General features: G+C 43.1%; 1 pseudogene; it reads right to left on the bottom strand.

Annotated features, from left to right (window-relative positions):
- Positions 1 to 4,053: 4,053 nt before the first annotated feature.
- LOC132817620 (uncharacterized) lies at positions 4,054 to 7,736 on the bottom strand (annotated as a pseudogene).
- Positions 7,737 to 18,381: the final 10,645 nt, after the last annotated feature.

Raw genomic sequence — 18,381 nt, 5'->3', positions numbered from 1 at the left:
AGGGAAATCGACACCGAATAAAGCTATAACTGGCACTCCATACTGACAAAGGTATGCAGCAGCTTAAAATTAAGTGGAGGAAAACAAGTGTGAAACAAAGATTCAATTCAATCAGTATCATTTTCTGAAAACAATATTGTTAGAATATCCAGATCCACCTTTACATGAGTAACTTGTTTCCTGATTCCTGAAGAAGGGCTCATGCCCGAAATGTCAACTCTCCTGCTCCTTGGATGCTGCCTGACCTGCTGCGCTTTTCCAGCAACACATTTTCAGCTCTGATCTTCAGTCCTCACTTTCTCTTATCAGTAACTTGTAGCCCAGTATTAAGAATTGTAACAGCTTCCCCCTGTGTGGTCAGGAGTGACCAAAGCAGTGACCTTGTCCAGCTGAGGGTCAGATTGCTCAGCACTGACGGTAACTTTGGGGGTACTGATGGGAATAGAGCGATGGCGTGGTGGAAGGGCCTCCCAAAAGAGCTCTCGGGACGCTGTCTGTGATCTCTTTAATTTTAGGGGACTGATGGCCCCCAGGCACCTTCCCAAATGCATCCAGACATTGGATCACATGAATCCTACCACACAAAGGGTCTCTGCATCCACTTTCTATGTTTCCTCTCCCCCCACCTTACACTTGCAATGGGGTACTTCAGTGTCCTCCGTGAGACGGCAGGCCGATGCTTGGCCACCCTTCTCAATGAGACAAGACATACCTGTCCCTGGGGCAGCCTTTCTCTGGCATTTTAGAGTTCAGCCCAGAATTCAGTAAGCAAACAAACAAGAAACAAAGAACAAACAACAACACAAAACCCACACAGACAGGACTAAACACTGGCACCCTGGTCAATTGTTTTAATGTGATTGCAATTAAAAGTGCTAAGCTATAATTTTGGAATCAATTCACCATTCAAATGAAAGCTTTCACAATACATACCATCACAATCACTCAAAAATTCAAACTGGATATACTTTAATTTGTATATAACAATTTACCAAAATAACCAAACCATTTTCCCGATCAGGTATTTTCTCACAGATTGTCTACCTTCCCAACTACATAGAGGGACAGTCCAATTTTATCTTATGACTCCTTGCTCTGCTGTAAACAATTTCCACCGGCCATATCAATACTGCAGGGTGAGAAATTTATCAAGCCTGCCCTCTTTCTTTATTGTGTATTAATTTCCACTGGCCATATCTGAAAGAGGCAGCACCCTAAACCAAATCCGTCAGATAGTGATGAACACTTCCCTGACCGGGGTCCCCAGTCCCGACATTTTTCCGACAGGAACAATACAGAGTAGCCAATGTCACCCTGCAGCAAATCAGAGTAATCTGACAACTGTTGGACTTAGGCTCAATCTACCAACTTACTTTCTTCTATGTGTGAGCCCAGTCCTGTGTGCTCTTTAAATAAAGCAATAGGAGAAGATATTCAATCTTACACTTTTAGTTTTATTCTATCAGTAAGTGGATAAAGTATACAGAGCTCTGGGTCTAAACCTTTCTGTCCCTGACAAACTACTAAGTAAGTCAGTTCACAAAGAACAAAGACATATTCCTGCCCCTGACCCATATCATACAAAACATCATACCATCACTCAAGTGAGATTGTCTTCTAATTGGCTGTTGATCTGACTCCATTCCCCGCCTCCTCGCATTCCCGGATGTCCGATCCCACGTGACCTTCCTTTGTCTCTGAAAAGGAGCACCATGCGGCCTCCTTTTGGGCACGAAATGGCAGACTCGCACACTTCTAGGGCGTGAAACGACCGATCACGTGACCTTCCGGCACTCTTCCGGAGCGTGAAACAGGGAGACCACGTGACCGCGACCGCGCCTCGGAGCATCACGTGATCATCCTCTGTGCATGCATCAAAGGACCACGTGACCTCCGAACGCCGAGGACACACCCACTCGGAATCTACAATCTATTCTACCGGTAAGCCATATATATATTAACAACTCCCCCTTTTGGTCTCATGAAAATGAGACCAACAAACCAGTTTTATGCATCACATTCACTTTCCGACGCATAGTCCTCCCCTCTTGCCAGAGCCATGGTTTCTGCCTCCATCTGTGACATCTGGTAGGGCGGTGGAGCCTTCCCTTCAACTGCTGTAATAATTACCCTGTTCAACAAAGATCTAATACAGAGAATACAACAACATCCACACAACATGAACAAAATGGTCATGCCAATGAGGGACATAAACACAGACACAATTAATCCTTTCCATTTCCCTACCCAGGAATCGAAAATGCCTCCTAGAGGGTTGTCAATACCTGAATGTTCATGCATTTCTTTAGACAAGGTTCTTAATCCCTCCAGTGCTCTGGTTACCGAGCCATCAGGTGCTGTGTTGTTGGGGATGAACGTACAACATTGATCTCCAAACATAGAGCACACTCCCCCCTTTTCTGCCAACAACATATCTAAGGCCATTCTATTTTGTACTGTCATCAATGAGGTCGCTGCCACGTGTTCAGAGTCCCGCCACAGCATTTCTAGTTCTATTGGCTAGCCTGAGTACATTGTAATGTACATAATTAATTCAATCAATGTTTTTATTCGGCGTAACTGGGAATAAAGCACTAATAATTGGGAGATTCTCAAATCCTGTTGCTACCTGGTCTACCAACTTATATTCATCAGGTATGCTGCAGGGAACCCCTATTTCATTTATATACGTGGTTGAGCCAGAGGTAATGTCAAACAAATCCCTGTGTATTCATGCATGCTGATCTATTTCCTGTTAAGGGTACCCCTCGCCTGACCATTGCACAGGTTCCAGACCAATCTGGAGGTAGACTAATCTGTAGTGTTCTATCTCCACAGTACCAAAAAAGATCAGCTCTGGCCCAAACCATTGTGCTAGCATTCTGCCAGCCAGTTACATCGATCGTGTTCTGGCACCAGTCAGTGGGGATGTGTCCCATGACTGTATTAGATTTTCGAGCAAAACAAGTATAATTGTTAGCCCTTGGGGTAAACACTGGAGGTAACGTGGATTCTTGACAGGTGGAAAAATAGCACTTATGGTGGTACAATTTGGAGGGTCCATCTGCATGGTGAGAGCCATCATGCAGTGAAATCCTACTGGGTCTACATTAGGGAACAATGGGGCTGGGGTGGTAAATAGAGTTGGCCTGGCCGAGGAACACGCAACACAATCACTCATATTCATTGAGATTGCAGTTGCTGTCATCCAATCCAGCCATACATTCCTATCCCCATATCCGGTGGCTAATTTAATAATGTCCCTTCTCGTGAGGTTGTTATAATCTACTGTCACAACTCCTGAACTTGATTCGACCACCATGCTTGTTGTATTTTCGATTTGTGGCTGGTTCGTAGGAGGGTCCACCAAGGTTACCTTCACTAGTCCCATGGAATCCACTCCTGATTGATCTACACCTATTACAAAATAAAAGCTTCTGTCATCAATTCCACAGTAAAACTACCTTTTTGGGACCAGGGTTAGCATTGAATCTTGTCAGGGTTAACAAGAGTGGATTTTTTAGCTCTGAGGAATGGTCGAGTTGCCCCTTTGTCAGGCTCACATGGTCTCGAACTTCCCATCTATTATCCGAGGGTGACAACTTCTTAGGTGTCCATTGTCCCCCAGTCCATGTTAATACATCATCCCACGACGGACATGGGTGATAATCAATGGCGTAGATGCAAAGATATACATCATAGCCCCTCCAGCTCCCTGTATCCTGGCCACAGTCAATTATTTGGCATAAGTCAAACTGGTATATTGTATCACACTTTTTATCATGTCTGATGTGTACCCGGCTCCCCGCCTCCCTTAAACATTTGTCCATCTCTTGTCCTATTGATCTCTTATTCCTAGGACTCTCTACCTCGTCTGTGTGTTTGTCCCTCGAGGTTGATGCCTTTATTAACGGTATCATAACACTTATACATAAAATAGTAAAAACTCCCAACCTTAACGGCCTAGGATAATGTGGGCTAGTTACTAAAATAAGCATGATATTCGTTACACAAAAACCACAAGTTTAAGACCTTTCTATTCTTTTTCTGTTCTTATTTGTTGTAGAGTTCTCGTTGGCGGTTCTGTGGCCGCACACTGGCTCCGATGGTACCAAGTGTCTCCTTTCCCTTGTAGTCGGACTGCATGAGATGTCTCCTTTCCACCACCTTGTAAGGTCCTGCCCACCGTGGCTCCGACCACTTCCGTTTGATCACCTTCAGCAGAACCCACTCTGTGGTGGATGGCGCCTGGCTCTGTAGGTCCCCCTTTTCCAATCCAACCTGTTTAGAGAAAGCTGACACCATGATAAGCTGTTAGTTGGTCGTAATAAGGTTTGTACCTTATTGAGACTCCTCCCTCTAACATCTGTATTCCAGCTCCTGGTCCCGGGAACTGCTGCCCTGTGGTTAGCTCGTACAGGGTAAACCCTGTAATAGAGTTTACTGAGCTTCTAATAGACATTAAGGCTAAAGGTAGGGCATCCACCCAGCTTAACTTCATTTGTGCATACACTTTTCCTATTTTTCCCTTTATGGACTGGTTCATTCTCTCCACTTTTCCCTGTGACTGAGGATGGTAGACCGTTCCAAACGCATGTTTCAATCCTAAAGCCGCTTCTACTTCTTGTAGGTCTTTATTCTTAAAATGTGTGCCATTATCTGACCTGACTTTCTTTGGAAACCCAAGCATTGGAATATATTGATTTATCAAAAATTTGATCACTGTCTTTGCATCTTCCTTTTTCGCAGGTATCGCTTCTGGCCAACCAGTGTATGCATCCACTGCTACCAAAAGGCACCTGTATCCGTTTACTCTCTCTACCATGTCAGTGTGGTCAATCACTATTTCTTGAGCTGGCATTCTTGGGAGAGGGAATTTTCCCTCTTGTGGTTTCACTGTTGCTTTTACATTATATTCTGTACACGTTTTACATTCTCTGATATAATTTTCAATCATTGCTGGCAAGTACGGATGCCACCAATGTGTCAGATACCTCTGCATCTGCGTCCTTCCACAATGGGTCAACCCATGAGCTTCCTGGAGCATGGAAGCTAGCAAACCTGGGGGTAGCACTGGTCTACCGTCCGGTGACCTCCAAATTCCTTCTGACTCTATGGCCCCTCTCTCTCTCCATACTGTCAGTTCATGAGGAGAGGCTTTCTGCTGCTCTGTTATTAACACATTTGCATCGCAGGCGGGCAGCAGATCATACACTGTTCTCTCTGTTTGCATCATTATGTACTGGGGTACGTATCCTGCTGCTTTTTTCGCTGCTAAGTCTGCTTCCTGATTGCCCTTAGCTATTATTGTATCAGTTTTATCATGTCCTCTACACTCAATCACCGCCACTTGTGCAGGTTTCATTAGGGCCACAACTAATCTTCTCATCTCTTTTTCATGTTTAATTGGGGTTTTTGCTGTTGTTAAGAATCTTGCTCTGATCCATTGACTAAGTTCTACCTGTATGGCCCCTGCCACGAATGCAGAATCAGTGTAAATATTTACTCTTTTTCCTTCTGACCATTCTAATGCAGCTATCATTGCCTGTAGTTCAGCCAATTGGGCTGGTTCTTTGCCTGTCACTTTTCCTATCAACACTTCTTCAAATCCCTCACTTGTCTGTCGCACCACTGCATTGGCTGCTTTAAGTCCTTCAGTTGGATATCTGTAACAGCAACCATCTGTGAACAGCAATTCTTCTGGGTCTACTAATGGAATTGCCTGTAAATCTGGCCTAACTTTGGCGTCTCTCTGTGTCCTTTCCTCACACATATGTGGCTGTCCTTCTCCCATGTTATCAGCCATGTTAATTCCTTCATGTGTAAAATTTATAATGTGGTGCACTCAGGATTTTCTCTAACCTGATCTGCCGCAGTGGCGTCATTGTAAAGGCTGTTGAGTTCACATAGGCCACTATACTATGTGTCGTCAGTACTGTTAATGAATGTCCCATAACTATATGTGCTACCTTTTGGAGAATTTTTGCTACCCCTGCTGCATGTCTTGTACATGGCGGGTGTCTGTCCTCTATTGGGTCAAAGGTAACACTTACATACATCAGCACCTGCCTGCCCCCCCCCATTTTTCTGAAAGAGAACACCATTTATTGTGTGTGCTTTTTCAGAAATATTGAGGAAAAATGGCTCTTTGTAATCTGGGACCGCGAAATCAGCAGCCCGCGTTAGGGCCTGTTTAAGAGATATGAAACTTTCGTCTGCCTCCGTGGTCCACTGCAAATGGGCCGACAAATTTCTCATGCCTTGCTCATTTACCATGGCCCTTAGAGGGAACAAATTGTCTACTGTATCCTGCCAATCCAAGAAATGAGAACATGTCTTTTACAGTGATTGGTTTGGCATGATGCAGAATAGAAAATCTATGGGATGTAGACATACCTGTTCCCTTACCGGGAACTCTACCCAAAAAAGACACCGTTCGTCTGCAGCATTGTAATTTAGCCCATGAAACTTTGAAACCGACGTTATGCAAGAGAAACAGCAATGACTTTGTAGCTGCCAAACAAGAAACATGGTCGGGTGCCGCCAAAAGAATGTCATCCACATATTGGATCAATACCACCCCGTCTGGGAGCATCAGATCCTTCAGCTGCTGTTTCAGTACCTGATTAAACACCCTAGGCAACAAAATGAACCCTTGAGGATCCCTTGTATAACGAAGTTGTTGGTCTTTATAGGTGAACGAAAAAAATGTCCCTTAAATGATCAGCTAGGGGCAAAGAGAAGAACGCGTTGGCCAGATCAATGCACGAGAACCACTTATGGTCAGGGGTCAGCACAGACATCGCAGTATAGGGGTTTGGGACTGGAACTGTTGGAGTAGAAACGATACTATTGATCCGTCTAAGATCGTGCGCCATCCTATATTTGCCTGTATTCTGCTTCTCTACAGGTAAAATAGGAGTGTTCCAGGCTGAGTAAGAGGGTTCTAGCACCCCTGCTGCTACCAATCCTTCAATTGTGTCGGCGATGCCAGCTTCAGCCTCTGGTTTGTGTGGGTATTGTCTCTGCCAAATCAGAGTGTAGTCTATTAAACCGAATGTGATTGGTGTTCGCAGTAACCAACATCCATCGAACAAGGTATCCGTTAGTGTATCAAGCATCGCTGCAGCCTGTGGATGGTCCGTCTTTTCCCTGTCATGAAACCTTTCAATCTGCCTATGTTCCAGTAACACCTTGTCAGTTGTTCTGTGCATAAGTCTATAAGCTTCAACTGAGGGTGAATATTGCAAGCCGGGTAACTGAGTCCAAACCCAATCAGTTAGCTCCATCAAGCGTTTGGACTTAGGTCCCAGATCTTTGGCCTGATATTCAGCATGCACTGCCAATGTGACATGCGGTATAGCTTCTTCAGACATCTCATACGATTCCAACTGTTCCGGAGTTAGTTCCACAACGCCCACCACACCTTCTATCCCTAGCAGAATGCAACTAGAGGAAATATCCCATTGAGTCCCTTCTAGGTGTTGATAGAATGCATGCTGATAGATTTCATTGTCATCTCTGTCGTAATATAGGGTCACATGAAGGGGATCTGCAGGAGGAGCATAGGGATGCAGCATCTGAGCCCAGGGTCGCCATTGGTTGTATAAAGACTGTATGCCGTTATTCTGCCCTTCCTCAGCTTCAAGGAGTCCCCAGTATATATCTGCCCACTGCCCTTCTGCCATTGGTGATGTGTCTGGTGATAACATCATTTGGGGTCCAGAGTGAATCATCGACATAGAACAATTAACAGAGTATCCATTTGGAAAAGTTACAACGAGTCCATCTGGTCCGCAAAAAACCAAGACCCCATATCTCACCAACAAGTCCCATCCCATCAAATTCATAGGGCATGCAGGTGATAAAACATATTGATGATAAAAAGTCTGTCTGGCCACTGATGTGATCAGTGGCGATGTCAAAAGTAGAGTTTTTGGTATACCCGAGAACCCTACTAACTGGACAGAAGAGGATGAAATATTTGACGGAGGTAGATCACAAATGATAGTAGAAAATCTGGCACCTGTGTCAACCAAAAAAGACAAATTCCTGTCCATTACCCTCACTTGCATATGGGGGTCTGCCAACCCCATATGTCCCTGGGTTCTCGGGCTCCGTCAATATTCGTACCCCTGCCCTTCCAGGATAGTTTGGGGGTACTGTCCTTGCACCGGGGCTGCAGCTGCATTTGGGACTTGATACAGCTGAACAGCCTGTTGAAAAGGAGGCCAATACAAGGGGACATACTGTCCTCGGATCAATCCCTGGCCTCCCTGGGGCCCCCACAGTAGGGGACAAGTTCTTCTCCAATGCCCAGGTTGGCCACATTCAAAACAAGTGTTTGGTGGCTGACCTCTGACTCCTCCATTGCCCTTCCTCTACCTCACATTCGTCCTGGAACACCTATTGGCCTGCCCCCATAAAGGGGGTAATATGGCATCGAATCAGGTGCCGGATCTAGACTCGGTCAGTTGTTTTGTGGCTGCCGCACCATCTGATTAATCATCTTCTGGGAGGCTTTCTTTGTTTCATTAACCTTCCGTCTAGCCTCATCAAGCTGTAACTTCAGCAACTGCACTTGAGCTGACTCATTGCTCTGTTTATCTTCATTCTGTTTTGTCCTATATCGCTTCATGTGATGCATCAAATGTTTTTCCCACTGTTCTGTAGAACACCCTGGGATATCAGGATTACTCTCCATTGCCTCTTTTACTTCCTTAGGCATCCCTGCCATAACGGCATTCCTAAATAACGTGGTCGGTAGCTGACCTGACCCTGGATGGCACCCCGCAGTATCTGTCCACGTGCCTTTACATCTAGCCAAAAAGGCAAGCATCTCCTCCCCCTCCTTCATTGTGAAGGTGAGCGAGTGTATCGCTCCCGGTGGATTTGGGAATCTATCCCTCATAGCCCTTCCCACACAGGTGGCATGCTGCGCAAACGGGTCCGAGTCAGGTACTAAGGTGGTCCTTGCAGACACTTCAATCTGCTGTACCTCCCACATACTCAATTGTCTGCCCAATAATGCTCTCCAATCGCCAATAGCTAACTTGAAGCCTAGTGTGTATTGGCAAAATTTAGTCATCCAAGGTCCACCTCCCTCCATGGGTGGCGGCATTTTATCCAAAATGCAATTCGTATCCGTATAGGTAAAGGGCTGATACACATCCCCCGTAAAAGAGCCTTTATAAACTAGAGGCAGTTGGTGCCGATATTTTATGGGCTGCCGCAATGTCTCCCTCCGTCGCAAATCATAACTGTTTTCAAACGGATGCTGTACCCCTGATGGGCCCTGTTCAGTGTGCATGGTAAGTGAGCCTTTTAAAGTCACAGGGTACGTATTTGAACCGCCCCCTGGGCGGGACTCATTGTCTTCACTATCTGTGCTACTCCTTGACTCCTTCTCATCCCAGTTTTCCCTATTTTTTTCTTCCCTTAAATCTCGCTTTCTCCTGTCTGAGAATCCATCATCTGGTAACCGACCTGAACTGTGTAATCCTCCCCTCATTTCATTCTCAGCACTATACGGTGTCGAATGAGCATCTGGCTCTTGCCCGACTGAATACCTCCCCTGTCCTAACTGTTCTTTGTTTCTGCTGTACGTAATTGTCATCCTGCTTGCTTCCTCTGCATCCTTAATCCTCTGTTCAGCTTCAAATGTTAATTTTTCTACTTTTCTGATGTTTTCTTCTAGTGCTTCTGCCAGTCTCTCTTTTACTACATTGTACTCCCTTGTTCCGACTTCTCACACATCTAACACCCCTTCTTGAACATGCATAAGTGGTATTTGTGTTACAGGATGTGTGGGTGGTAATTGTGCCTCAGGCAATTTAGGACACACAGGGGCAGAAAGTCCTGGCTTTTCTGTTTTAGAAGTAGCACCTATTCCCCTTTGTAATGTTTCTACTGCTACACAGGCTAACGTCATGTTATGTAGATTAATCCTCCTCTCTTCTTTCTCCTCACCTTCTTTGGTGCACTTTCTTTTAACCAATATTGACCCTTTCTTTCCCTTCATATGCTCCTCTACTTCTCATCTAACCTGCTCTTCTGCTTTTCCCAAAAACGGTGACGATTTCTTCCTCTCCTCATCTTTAGGGACTTTGCCCTGCTTTAGTAAATCTTCCCAAATCTTATCATATTTCTCCATCATTGTTTTTTGTTTGTTCTTTGCAAGCCCACTAATTAACTGACTTCTAACTTTACCCCACTGCTGTTTTACGGACATTAAATCAGAAGAACATCCTCCGTTTTCTTCACACACTTTATCAAATTCCCCTACCATTTTATGTATTTCTGTTTTTTTTTAATCCTCCTGTCCAATAACCAATCGGTTTATATTTAATATAGCCGAACAACCAACCCAATCAAAAACAAATCCAGTTGCCAATCAATCTGTATAAAATACACCTGAGCAACTGACCCTTACAGTCAAAGTTATCAGCAGTTTCGTTATCACCTTTAGGTTTCTACTGCCTACTCTTTCTCACTGAGACACCACCGTCTTTGTCTCAGAGACTCCACTGGCTTTCCTACCACCCTCCGTACATTCCCCAATATAATTTTAAAACTTACAACACGTCAATCATCAACCAAAATTCGTGAGCGGTGTTTTTATGAGATCCTGCTCAAAGGACTTTAAACCTTCTCACACTTACGTACCTTGGTGCTTTTATGAGGACTCTAACCCCATGGGACTTTAAACCCGTACGTTTTAAATCAATACTTGTGAGCGGTGATTTTATGAGATCCTGCTCAAAGGCCTTTAAACCTTCTCACACTTACGTACCTTGGTGCTTTTATGAGGACTCTAACCCCATGGGACTTTAAACCTGTACGTATTAAATCAATACTTTATCCACTTACTATTACTAGGACACTTGCAGTCTAATGACAACAATCAATTTAGTATCTCCAATCGCAGAACTTCAATATAAACAGGTGTCTGCTCACCTTTTTTTATGCGGTGCCGCTTGTTGTCGTCATCAGACGTCAGTGTCCGTTGTTTCTATTTTTCTCTCTTTTACGTCACTTCTTCGTCTGTATCACGTCGGGGTCACCAAATCTGTTGGACTTAGGCTCAATCTACCAACTTACTTTCTTCTATGTGTGAGCCCAGTCCTGCGTGCTCTTTAAATAAAGCAATAGGAGAAGATATTCAATCTTACACTCTTAGTTTTAGTCTATCAGTAAGTGGATAAAGTATACAGAGCTCTGGGTCTAAACCTTTCTGTCCCTGACAAACTACTAAGTAAGTCAGTTCACAAAGAACAAAGACATATTCCTGCCCCTGACCCAGTCTCTTATACCATACAAAACATCATACCATCACTCAAGTGAGATTGTCTTCTATTTGGCTGTTGATCTGACTCCATTCCCCGCCTCCTCGCATTCCCGGATGTCCAATCCCACGTGACCTTCCTTTGTCTCTGAAAAGGAGCACCACGCGGCCTCCTTTTGGGCGCGAAACGGCAGACTCGCACACTTCCGGGGTGCGAAACGGCCGATCATGTGACCTCCTGACACTCTTCCAGAGCGCGAAACAGGGAGACTATGTGACCGCGCCCGCGCCTCGGAGCATCACGTGATCATCCTCTGCGCACGCATCAGAGGACCACGTGACCTCTGAATGCCAAGGACACGCCCACTCGGAATCTACAATCTATTCTACCGGTAAGCCATATATATATAATTACACAAGTTGGGTAAAGGTGGTTCGTTCGACCTCCTCGAGGTACCAGTTCCACTGGATGAGGGATAGATTGTCTGGCTGAACACAAGGAGCAGTCTGGGGTAAAATACCTTGGGGCGCCCTTACCACTCTGTTCTGTTCAATTCAGACTTTCGTGTCACTTACTCAGCCCAGTGAGACGTTCCCTATGTTGAGGTCTGAGTCACGGCACCAAATGTTGATGTACATTTTGTTCCATAAATCTGGACGACACAAGTTTCAGTCCAACAGTAGATGCTTTATTATCAGAGAGCCGGCAAGAGATTCTCAATGTACCCAAAAGTAGCCGTGTGCAACTTGTAGTGACATTTCGCCACGAATCTCTGCCCTATACACAAGGACAGGATTTTTTTCGGGATTAGACAAAATTGGAGGTGTAGTAGACAGTCACATAGTCGATTGTCATTACATAGTTTAAGGTAGGCAATTATGAATTTACTAAACACGATGAATGTTGATGTCCTGTGATAACTTGTGAATGGATTAAAGTGACTGATTTTTGTATTCTACATGATCATGTGTTAATGGAAAGAGAATAAAACAGAAGAGTTTGCCTGTTCTCAATGGGGATTCACATACCTATGCTAATATGGAGGGGAAGTAAGACAATAGGAGCAGGAGGCAGTTTAACAGGGTTGTGGCCAAGGACAGGACTGATAACTTTGGTGTGAAGCTACAGAGGAATCCATGTGTTGCTCCTTAGGTCTCTTTCCCTTCTCACCCTAAACCAAGCCCTCTAGTTCTGGGCTCTCGTACTCCAGAGAAAAGACATTGTCTATTTATCCTATCTATGCCCCTCATGATTTTATAAACCTCTATAAGGTCACCCCTCAGCCTCCGATGCTCCAGAGAAAACAACCCTAGCCTATTCAACCTCTCCCTATAGCTCAAATCTTCCAACTCTGGCAACATCCTTGTAAATCTTTTCCGAAACCTTTCAAGTTTCACAACATCAGAATTTCATGCAATATTCCAAAAGTGGCCTCACCGATGCCCTGTACAGCCACAACATAACCTCCCAACTCCTGTACTCAGTACTCTGACCAATAAAGGAAAGCAAACCAAATGCCGCCTTCTGTGACTCCACTTTCAAGGCACTATGAACCTGCATTCCAAGGTCTCTTTGTTCAGTAACACTTCCAAGGACCTTACCAATAGGTGTATAAGTCCTGTTAAGATTTGCTTTCCCAAAATGCAGCACCTCGCATTTATCTGAATTAAACTCCATCTGCCAGTTCCCAGCCCGTTGGCCCATCTGGTCAAGCTCCTGTTGTAATCTGAGGTAACCCTCTTCGCTGTCCACTACACCTCCAATTTTGGTGTCATCTGCAAACTTACTAACTGTACCTCTTATGCTCACATTCAAATCATTTATGTAAATGACAAAAAGTAGTGGACCCAGCACCGATCCTTGTGGCACTCCACTGGTCACAGAACTCTAGTCTGAAAAACAACCCTCCACCACCACCCTCTGTCTTCTATCTTTGAGCCAGTTCTGTATCCAAATGGCTAGTTCTCCCTGTATTCCATGAGATCAAATCTTGCTAACCAGTCTCCCAAGGGGAACCTTGTCGAACGCCTTACTGAAGTCCATATAGATCACGTCCACAGCTCTGCCCATATCAATCTTCTTTATGGCAGCCTTAGTAAATAACTCATTGTTGGTGAATACTGGCCTTGGGGTTCCATCACATGTCAAGGCAGGATCACCTCCTGCCTCTGCTCCTGACAGATATCTTCAGGTCATCTGAAAATGTCAGTCTGTTAACACTGTTTATATGTCCATAGACTGTGCAAGCCTACTGAGTATTTCCAGCATTTTGTGCTTTGAATTCAGATCCCGAGTACCCACAGTACGCTGCTTTTACATTGTTAATTAGTGCCTTTGGACCATTTCCAAAGGCATGAGGTAATGGTTCTGCCATAATTAAAACAAAATGATGCTGAAACTTGATTTTGAGGTTTAGATTTCCATTATCTTGTGAAAAGAAAATCACTAATTTTCTTCTTGTTTTTCCTTTTGTGTCCAATTGATGCACCATCATTGCTTCTCTGATGTCCACTTTATTAAGAAACATGTAATTTCCTAACCAGAAAACTGTCTTCAAAATAACAAATTAATCTGATCCAGATAATGCAATTCTAAATTCTTAAATACATTCTGTTTTAAAATCAGCATTTAATAATATAATAATTAAATTTACAAGAGGAACAATGTGCGTGACCTTTATATTTCTTTATGGTCAAATAAATGGTTTACATTGGCTGACAGTGTTCAAAACTATTCCATTCCATGAAGACGTAGTAAATGTGTTAATCTCATGTTAAGCAAAAGCGTTGGGGCAAGTTCGTAAGATGTCATTGGAAAGTTATTTGACCCAGGTCCCGATGTACTCTGCATGCAAAATGGAATCTCTTAGCATTTTGTATGAAAAAGTATGAGCTACTCTGACCTCATGAGATGCTGTGCAACCTGAACAGCTTCCAAGAAAACATTAGTGTACTTATTGGAGTGCTGTGGTTGCACATAGCAGTGGGGGAGGGAGAATGGATAGCAATAAAGGTTAAGCAAGGAGTAGTTATTTCTCATGTATTTTAAGTTATAATGCTGGGATAATAAGATTAATCAGTACTTTTAAGCAGATAGTCTATGGGTTGCCTAGACTTGTTCCCAGGCTCACCAGGTTTTTGTTTGATAAATAAACGTGACCTCTCAATCACTTGTGCAAAACAAAATAAAGCTCTCAGATCCAGGAAATGGCAGAAATCGTAACAAAATCAGATGGAATGTATTTGCCTGACCAAGACCACAGCAAGGATTTTCCTTCGCATTTGTGATGTTCCCTGCTGTTGCATTGCATGACCACAAAAGAACACGATGATTGATTCCCATGTGGTGTCAGTGAATAGCAGAGATACACTGTTAGCGCTTTTGCAAGACATAATTTGCATTTAAATTCAGTTGGAAAGTGCAAAGGCAGAATAACTTATTTTCTCCAGCCATGATTCACAAGTTCCACAGCTGCAAATGTGTTGCTGGTCAAAGCACAGCAGGTTAGGCAGCATCTCAGGAATAGAGAATTCGACGTTTCGAGCATAAGCCCTTCATTATTCCTGATGAAGGGCTTATGCTCGAAACGTCGAATTCTCTATTCCTGAGATGCTGCCTAACCTGCTGTGCTTTGACCAGCAACACATTTGCAGCTGTGATCTCCAGCATCTGCAGACCTCATTTTTTACTCTTCACAAGTTCCACAGCAACAAGTATATGAAAAAAAGAGCAAAATCAATGTTTGTCAGCAGTTTTGCTGTAGAAATTCAGGACCACATAGCAGGAAAATTCCATATAGACAGTGTAATCAATTTGACAGACATTCATTTTTCACCTACCTTCTTCCATTCTTCCACTTATACGCTATTCATCATCCTTGAAGTCTTCAAAATCTCATAATCATCCTCATTTACTGGACAAATGACTTCTGCTGTTAAGAATCAAGAATAGCCAAGTCAAATGTTTGATATTCAGTTGCTATGTTTGGGAAAGATTGCCACTTAATTGCTTTCTCCTGTCTTTTCCCCAAAAACTTGCTTTTTTTTTCAAATGTTTATACATTCAGTAGATTCTGCTTCTACTATTCATTTTGGTCTGAGGAAGTGTCCTCGTTAATCCATGATTTCACTCCTTCAGTGATAATATTAATGTTATACTCCATGGTAAACAGCTATTCATCTAGTGGCAATATTCACTGTTTACTTCACCAAACTCTTTCAGATTTCAATAACCTCTGGTAAATCTATCCTCTTAAAACGAGTTCTATTGTAAAGCATAGTGATTTCTCTAACCCATTTTCACACCGAGAACCTCTCATCCCAGATGAAATTGTAGTGAATTCTTTCTTTGCTTTCACTATCCCGCTCATCTTGCCAAGATACAGACATGATAGTTTAACTGTATCTTAGCCAATGATTTATACAGATATGTCATTTCATTTTTGCTTTTGCACTCCATGGCCAAATTTCTGCTCATAAGTTAGTGAGCTCGAGTAGGGAAATTTCTGAATCAAAAAAGTCACCTGGAACATTGTGTCCTGTCAGATCCAATGTTTACTCCCTGTAATGAGCAGGGAGTAGACAGCAACAGGAGTGGCTGAGGCCTGAACCTCAGTTCTCCATGGCTTTGTCAATTATATTGTAACATTGTAGGCATGTTACCGCTCACCAAAAGATCCTAAAATATTTTTTCTCAGTAGCAACATGGTAAGGAAATCTTCTGAAGATAAATGGATATAAATGATTATTTTGAATAACCTTACCTTTTACATCTCAAATGGTAAATGAGCTTATAGGACAAAATTCTCCACAGACAGTTATCTCTCCCTTAACCACTTTTTGTAAGATCACAATAATCCCACTCCCTCATTAGAAAGAGACAACTGTGGTCGTTTAAACCTGAGGGGCACTATGCCTCAGGTGAGCGGAGAAGTTAAGAAGACAGGACCTTCTTGATAACATCAACTGATGTGGGAATTGAACCCGCATTGATGGCAGTACTCTGCATTTGAGACCAGCCAATTAAGCTAACTGACGCCCTTTGACCCTCCCTTTCAATTCCTGACCTTCTTAAATACTTATACTCTCGTTGCCAACTCATATAATATCCAACATGGGCAGACCCCACAAATTATGTGGAAAATGAAACAAAATAAAGTTCTAAATATCTAGAACATTCCCCTCTACACTGTTTTTATGGAAGCCTCCTATTCATGAAAGCTTAATTAAATCTTTTACACTACAAATGGATCATTTCATTAAAAGAACTTTTAGAAAATTCATTTTCCTAATTTTATAAGTGTCTCTTTAAGCTAAGAATCACACTATGAACCTAGAACCCTCTTACATCCATTGTAAAGGTTATCGATTGTAGAAATCAAGAAAGGATTCATAAAATCCCTTCATGAAAGGTCAACAACTACTAAGACTGCTAGAACAGACAGATCTCAATAAAAAAAGTCAAAAAAGAACCCATCCTACTCACTATAGTAGATTTACAAAAACACTTCGAGTAAAAAATGAGGTCTGCAGATGCTGGAGATCACAGCTGCAAATGTGTTGCTGGTCAAAGCACAGCAGGCCAGGCAGCATCTCAGGAATAGAGAATTCGACGTTTCGAGAAACACTCCCTACTTAGCTGCTCCCCTGCTGTGATCTCCTCACATGGGTTTTCCTAAGGTCAACCGTGAATTTCGCTATTTGTTTACTTTTCTTAAATGAACTCCCATGTCCAGACATACTTAAAATCAAATAGCAGAGGCAGTAGCTGTGCTGGGTCAGACAGCTGTGCAGGTTCATTTCTCTGTTCATACATTTCCCACCATGTGGTCAGTGCCTTTGTCTCCCTTCCTCTTTTTTTTCCAGAAGTGCTGCTGTTTTGATCTTTTTTTTTGTCAAGACAATGAAACACCTTACAAAACAGTAATTAGTGCTCCTCGAATTCAAGGAAACCAGCTCCAACACTGAAAATACCTCAAAAAAAGGAGCAGTTCTTCCAGTCAAATTTTTCCCACCCTCCATCTTAGATTACCCAGAATACTCTTTTTGGAGTATCACATGCAATTCCAGACCCTCTACTAGATTCGCTACAGAGTGGAAACAGGCCCTTCCGAAGAGTAACCCACCCAGACCCATTTCCCTCTGACTAATGCATCTAATACTATGGACAATTTACGTGGCCAATTCACCTGACCTGAACATCTTTGGATTGTGGGAGGAAACTGGAGCACCCGGAGGAAACCCATGCAGACACGGGGAGAATGTGTAAACTCCACACAGACAGACGCCCAAGGCTGGAATCGAACCTGGGTCCCTGGTGCTGTGAGGCAGCAGTGCTAACCACTGGGCCACTGGATGCTGTGAAATGAGAATGAGTTCAGTAAAGATTTACAAGGATGTTGCCAAGGTTAGAGCGTTTGGGTTATAAGGAGAGGCTGAATAGGCTGGGATTGTTTTCCCTGGAGAATCAGAGGCTGAGGGGTGACATTATAGAGGTTTGTAAAATCATGAGGGGCATGGGTAGGATAAATAGAGAAGGGTTTTTCCCTATAAAGAGCATTTATGTCTATTCCATAAGTAGCAATACATACACTGTGGGTTAAAGTCCTTAACATAACTAAATTGGGGCCTGTTTGAACCTCAGGACTGAGTTCAAAAAGTCCTGCTAAATTTGGACTTTTCTTCCTGTGTGAATCATGCTCTGCCCCCTTTCCCTTGCTGACAAAAAAATAGGGATCTCTTAGAAATGGGGGTGGACTAATCCAACCAGAACTCACTTGCATTTTTTAAGATCTGTTGACTTGATTTGGCTCATCAAATTCTGGTATTCTATTTATTAAATCCGGCTTGTTTTAAAAATAGTTTATTAACTTCTGTTATTTATATTGTTGATTTGCGTGTCCAACCTCTTTTAAATGAGCTCTCAAGAGTTCAGTCAAGCTGGTGTCCTATTTGACAACGGAACAACCATTAAGGAAGTGATGGCTCACATGTAGAAAGGAAGCATGGCCTGTGATAGACTGTCTAAGTATTTGGAAATAACACTTGATAGTCCCATTAAATTAGAGACATATGCACTACGCTTATCAATCTTTCAT

Source organism: Hemiscyllium ocellatum, chromosome 7 (genome assembly GCF_020745735.1).
Source record: "Hemiscyllium ocellatum isolate sHemOce1 chromosome 7, sHemOce1.pat.X.cur, whole genome shotgun sequence".
NCBI lineage: Eukaryota > Metazoa > Chordata > Chondrichthyes > Orectolobiformes > Hemiscylliidae > Hemiscyllium > Hemiscyllium ocellatum.
Note: the sequence above shows the minus strand (reverse complement) of the source record. Positions and strands in the feature narration are given on the sequence as shown.